Here is a 6,854-nt window from a genome sequence, read left to right as displayed (position 1 = left end):
GTTGGTATTTCGGTGCCGCCGTGCATGACTGTACCTCCTGACACTTTGGCTGCTGACCTGCTTGCTTGCTTGCTTGATTGCTTCCCATCCACTCTGGCCACACTCCCAACCTCCTCCATCATATTCTCGAAAGCATTTGAAGAGCTCATTTTTCAGGATGGTGTACGTTCATTTTGGGGTAGAAAGAAAAAAAAATCACTACCTGAAGTTCATTCTTTAATACCTCAAAAATATAGGGGATCCGGTCTGTCAATGTGTCACCATTGAACTTGTTATCAATTGGAGTTTGTAAGTGACTTTCACCACCCATTTCCACCCACTGTCGTGACGAGACACACAGAATGGAGCTGTGCACAGTCTCATTGAGAAAATAACGCTGAGAAAAGAACCTGAGTTTCCGCTGATTTATTTTTTCAGTTGTTCTGTATCAAAGGAAAGAAAGGGAATCGTGCTTCACATGAATACAGTTCTACAGTCATACTGCAGTGTGCAGCCCGGACCGGAAGAAGATACTATACTTTGTACTGCACATACTATAGCTGGTCTGAATTGCAGGGGCTCATTCACAGACACAAAAACAGCCAAACCATCACTAAGGAGCAGCACCCACTTGACCCTGAATAATTACCTCAACCAACCGCTGTATTTAGGAGCCACCTGAAGCCACGGAATCTCATTTCAGTGGTAATTTTCATGCATTCTCCCACAGTGGAGTCACTTAACCCACTGAAACCTTCTGAATCCCCCCCCCCCCCCCCCCCTACCCCCTTCCTGTCGCGCTCTCTCGTTTAATCCTCCCAGCACACCACCGCTTTTACATTTTGTCAAAATTCATTTATTTTCCCCCGCAAATCAGCCTAATTAGAGGGAAGGCTTGTGGTGGAAATATGTCTTTATTGCTGTCATCATCAATATCACACTCCTTATCTGGGTCACTGCGCACTGATTGGCTGCATGGCAAATGGAGTGGAAATTTCCCATTTTGTTCCGAGCCTTTCATGTTCCAAAACGCACGCCCGCTGGGGGAAATGATGTGCATATTCAGACGTGGTAAACAGTTAACAGGTCTGCCTTTTTTTTTTTTTTTTTTCAGAAACACCTTGTTGTTGAGAGAAGAGAAAGAGATGCAGAAATAGAAAATAGGCAAGATAAAGGTTAGCCCGTCTTCTGGGGACTGAAGGCTCTATTCAATCACACTTGATAAGAAAGCCTTGGGGATTAGTCAGAGGCATTCTCCCTGTGTGGTGAGAAGGCGGCATTGGGTTCAGGTACTCGACAGAAACGCTGTTTACAGTGTGATAGCACCGTGGAGCGCTCTGCGGCGGAACAGGAAGCTTATGATTTCTCAACTTATCGGCAGGAAGGAACCATTCTCGATCGAGCGGCGGCGGGCAATTTCGCATTCAAGGTCAGTACATTGGCTTTCGTGTCTGCGGGTAAGAAAACAGCGAGGCATTTTGATTATATAACGAGCGCATTCTCGGCGTAGCCTCTCGTTTTTGTTTCTCCAACCTCTTTCCTCGCAAATAAGCCTGCCTCTTCATCTCCGCATCAAAGAACAGACGCAGAAAACCCTCAGCCTCTGTTTCCTGTCCTTGTGCATTCTGCAAAGTCTCCACAGTAATCAGTCAAGTTCAATACCTGCTTATCCGAGGCGAGCTGACACAGCTGAATACAATTCCAAATTATTTTGACGAAATAAGACAGGCCATCTCCAGTAGCGAGAGTGAATCACGTCCTTGTAGTCATTCAGTGTTTTTAAAAGCCACAGACGAGGGTGAGTCACAGATACTTTGGGTGAAATACTTCAAGGTGAATGCACTGGTTAGAGCAATTTAGAAATGATGCCTTTTCTGTAAATGTTTGCGGTGTCACCCAAACGGCTTGGCAGTGTGGCAACACTTAATACTCAGAAGCATATCTGCCCCAAAAACCCGACATTTTCACTTTCAGTGCATTTTTCAGGAGAGGGTTTTTGCTGCATTCATGTCACATGGGAAAGACAGTGGATACTGGATTACTACTTGAAGAAAAACTGTTCACCTCAGCTGTCAGCGGGTAAATTCTAGTTGAAAATACAATACAGCTCAGCTTTCAGTTTGGAAATACTTCTAGAAAATGTCGTTCACCTTCAGATTCCAGCTGGGAAATGCTGCTGGGGAACTGAAGATTTTCCGATGGATGTCGATTTCACCGATTTCCTGAATTGTGACGTCACCAATGAGGACATACCTGTACTCAAATGTAGGGAATGATATATTCATTTTAGGCATTTTATGATCACAACTCTTGAAATGCCATGGCAGGATACAACTGCTTGCTGAATTTTTTGTTTGTGGTTGACGTTGCAATGTTTGGTATGCTGTAAAAACATGAACTCAAATGTATCATCACTAAGTGGGTGTGTGTTATCATAAGCAACTAAAATCTACATCTACAATCTACAAATTTCAATAATGCTTTTGACAGCTTCAAGCAAGTTTGAACGCATGAACACTTCGTCATTGCTTTTAACCATCAAGTTGTTTCAATGGTTGTTCCCATATGACATGAATTCCCAGAAATGACCTCATATTGCCATTGAGATCTCTTCCTCCAGAGACACAGGTGATTTTGGTACCAATCCTCTCGTCACATATTGGGTAAGGTGACCAATGGGCCAAACTCCAAAAAAGTGTGTATTCCTTTAAGAAGACACCTATATTTCCAACCTTAATGGCTCAAGCTAGGCATGGAGAGGCTGGGTTAGGTCAGGGTTGGTAAACTGAAGACAGTCTTCACACTGGAGACTGCAGGGAAGTGGAGACTGGACACACACACAAAGAAACCTAAACACACAAAACACTGGGTAATTGCAAATCAATAAACAATTACAGTACCACCATCATAACATACTGCACACTGGCCTCGCATCCCTCAGCGGCCTGCCTGTGTCTCCATTTTCCCATTGTTTGTAAGAGAAGAAGCAGAACAATAATGGAAGGACTGCAGCATAGTATGTGGAGACCAGCCAATCAAGCCTCAAGGTAGAAGAAGCTGTAAAGGTAGAGATGTGTGTGTGTCTTTTCATTGTTAGTGTGAAGGTGGGCACTCGAAGTCTCGATTGCTTCACGACATGCCCCGTTGTTTGTAAGAGAAGAAGCAGAACAATAATGGAAGGACTGCAGTATAGTATGTGGAGACCAGCCAATCAAGCCTCAAGGTAGAAGAAGCTGTAAAGGTAGAGATGTCTGAATGCTTCACGATATGCCATGTGTTCCCAGCTATTGCCACAATTTTGAAAAGTACCAATTAAATAATGTGTGCTTCTCATATAATTGTACAATTCCACATAAAATAACAATTGATGTGCCCTTGAGCAATGTACTTGAGACTGTTGCTGTACTGGGCAGTTTATGTGAATGTGAATGAGTATGAAGCAAAGCGGGGCTGAAAAAACATGTGCATTTGTGTGTTGGAGGAGGTAATAATGCTGGTGAAAGCATGAATTACCGAGTTAATCACATTGGTTGTAATTGCTTACAGGCTAGCTTTGATCCTATTTGGGTTATTGCATTTCATTGTTTCAATTCACTAATCTAATGGTTCAAAATTGGTGGTGGACCATAATTCACAGCTGCACTGTGATCTGGGACCAAGCCAGCTAAGCCAGGATTGGCTCTGCTGTTAATACATGACTTCTGATTGGTGGCGCTGACTACAGGCTAGTGTTACGTTACTTCTGATTGGTGGAGCTGACTACAGGCTAGTGTTACGTTACTTCTGATTGGTGGAGCTGACTACAGGCTAGTGTTACATTACTTCTGATTGGCGGAGCTGACTACAGGCTCTTGACTCCAGTACCCAAAATGGAACAAACTACAGCAGAACGGCTGCAGGAACACAGAAGTATTGATGTAAATATTTTGGGCTGCACTGCAGGAGCGAACAACAGGCAGAACAACAGAACATCATCTAGTTCTCATGTATATCAATGGCTCTGCCAATGTGTCAGACAGGCAGTAAAGCAGGCTTTTGAGTTTGAGTTTAGCCCACTGGCTAGTTGATGTTTGAACTGACTACATAGAAAAAGACAACACAGAATATATATAGAATATATATATATATATATATATATATATATATATATATATATATATATATATGGAGAGAGAGAGAGAGCAGGCTGTCTGAGAAGACAAAATACTTCCCTTGACTAGGTAGCATTCACCTTTGTCCGACTCATACATGAAGCACTGCTGTTTATTGTATACTGTTCCAAACGGTGGCCTAGTGTTTACAAAGGCTTGATTTGAAGGGTTGATCCCCCTTGACCTTAAGTCTTCACCCTGCTGAAGTGTTCTTGAGCAACACACTGAATCCCTGAGCCTGACCTCTGACCTGAAAAGATGGACTTCTTCCACTTGGGGATCAATAGAGGATCACATCGATGCAAACTGAACCAATGCTGCTCCGCTTTATAAGAGCCAGAGGTTTGGATAAAGAAAGGCTTTTCTCACATCTTTATAAGACAGGACAAAGTGGAAAAGGAGATCGTCTGATTGTTTGAAGACATTTTCTTAAGAGAGTCACATTAATACAAAGATCTATCATGGAATACCAGTATTTTATATACTGCCGTTGTTATACCACATTTTTATATTCTGTAACATGTGTACATGATAATATGCCAACTTTGCTTCAAAAAGTGTTCAGTTAGTTCATCCAAGAAAAGAAAAAACAATTCAACTTTTAAACAATATTCAACTCACCATGAAAAGGATTACAATACCCTGCAAATGCTCACGGTCGGTGTCGTAATGTCTTTAAGCGTTTATCTTTACCACAAGAGAATACACAAAAACTGGATGCTTTGGGCAACTCGTTGGACGTGACCCTGCCTTTCATACAAAATACTTGAAATAGTTGAATGCTCGTTAATGATTAACATAGTCCCGAGGGGGACAGAGACGACACTGTGATACTATGTGTGAATTCATGTCAAGATAATAAGGAATAGATGTGAAGAGTTCAACTCCAAAAATCTATATATCTGGAAAAATTCATAATAATAAAAAAATAATAATTGCCTGAGGTTTATCATTCAATATCTCAAAAATCGACAGGATCCAGTCTGTAAAAGTGGTCTCATTTTGCCAAAGACTTAATTACTGTACCTACTATGCTTTAAAAAGTAACATCATTTGGTTTAGTTCTTTGCAGTTTGTAAGGGTGAGGGTCAAGTTTTTCAAACAGATATCTCATTTTGGAACAAAACTCTTCATGTTCTCCAGTTCATTAAATAATGACCAAAATATGGTACGCATAAGGAAAATATACCAGGTAATTAGTTTGTTCAGTTGAGTAATTAACACAAGGATCTACCTGCTTCAGTGGCTTCCTCTCCGGTCACACAGAAGAGATTATATCAAAGCAACAGATGGGTGTGAAACCTCATCATCGCTAAACATGCAAAGGCCACCAGTGCAGGGAGGAGAGAATGACTGTGAGTCATGTACAGTATTGATGGAAAAATATCTGAATAGCGCAAACAGAAATATTTCCATTTTGTTCTTTTCGATAAAATGTGAATGAGGAAGCCATTACGCTTCTTTATGAACCGTGTGGAGTGACAGGATCCCGACGGCGTCGATCTAGAATGCTTCGAGTTCCCGATATCTTTAGGCGGTGTATGCCATATGCACACATCGAAAAATCATGATTTATACTCTCAGTTACAAAAATGTTTTCTTTAGAGTGGAAAAGCAGTTTCACACCAAAAAGCATGAATATGACAGAACAGTTTCTCAAAGCGTGTATGTGTGTGTTTGGGGGGGGCGGGCCGGGGGCGGGGTGAAAGATATTACTCATCGAATGCGTTGTTCTAGCCATAAAAAGCAAATGAACTGGAAAGTTAATATAAGGTTTCATCACCTCTCTGTAAAATGTCATGTGGAGCCGCGGCTCCCAGGCTTCCCCCGCTCTCCAAAGTCTCTCTCATCCAGCGCCCATGGGCGTCTGAACCACTCACTGCCATTCACCAAAACGGACAACTTACCGGCACCGGGACAGGTAAATCCCAAGATAAATCTTCTCTAGATCAGGATGAAAACAAATATCATAGAAGTATACTTTAACCACTCAGTTCATGTACTCACAGTCAGAAAAGGGAACCAAAATAACCTCCGAAAAAATAAGTTAACATAATTTTGACACATAGAAATTTACAATATGTACATTTTTTTTCTTTTTTAAATTAAAATAGATTTGTCGGTTTTGTCTGATTGGGTAGTTCCTCTACAGAGCGTTCCTCTTCCGCCGTCCAGTGTTTATTCCACAGAGATAGAGTTCCCATGAGAGTTCGGTGTCAGCCAATCAGAGTGCAGTAAGGCTTCCATCGTCAAGTCCCTGCCAATAGTCTGTCGGTGACGCCTTCGAACAGGGGCCGAGCCCTTTGCAACAGACATGGCAGACCCTTCAACACCTTGACAAAAAAAGAAATAAATATAAAATATATGTAATATTTCTGTATATATATTCATAAAACCAAACCCGGGCTCGATTTTTCCTCTGCTGCGTTGCCTCCATACCATCAGCAACCCGCCGCCGTTTCCCCATCACCAGTCTGCACGACTCCCCTTTTCCTCTCCATTTTTAGTGTATTTTTTTTGCAGTTTTTGAGAAAAAAAGTCTTCTTCAAACCTATACATCTTATGCGTAAGTAAACAAAATGTAAAAGTGCGTGTGTTTTCGAATACTTTTTTATCCAGTATATCCAAAAGTGTTGCAGGCACTTAAGTCCTTCCCAAACTTGTAGGTGTTTTTTGTTTTTTTCGACAGTGGAGCAGGTTGGTTTGGTTATTCCTGGTTTTCGT

This window comes from Centroberyx affinis, unplaced genomic scaffold, assembly GCF_046629955.1.
Source record: "Centroberyx affinis isolate AG114_WGS23_722 - 3 ecotype Tasmania unplaced genomic scaffold, CSIRO-AGI_Caff_v1 ptg001496l_1, whole genome shotgun sequence".
Taxonomy (NCBI): Eukaryota; Metazoa; Chordata; class Actinopteri; order Beryciformes; family Berycidae; genus Centroberyx; species Centroberyx affinis.
This window is presented reverse-complemented; position numbering follows the sequence as displayed.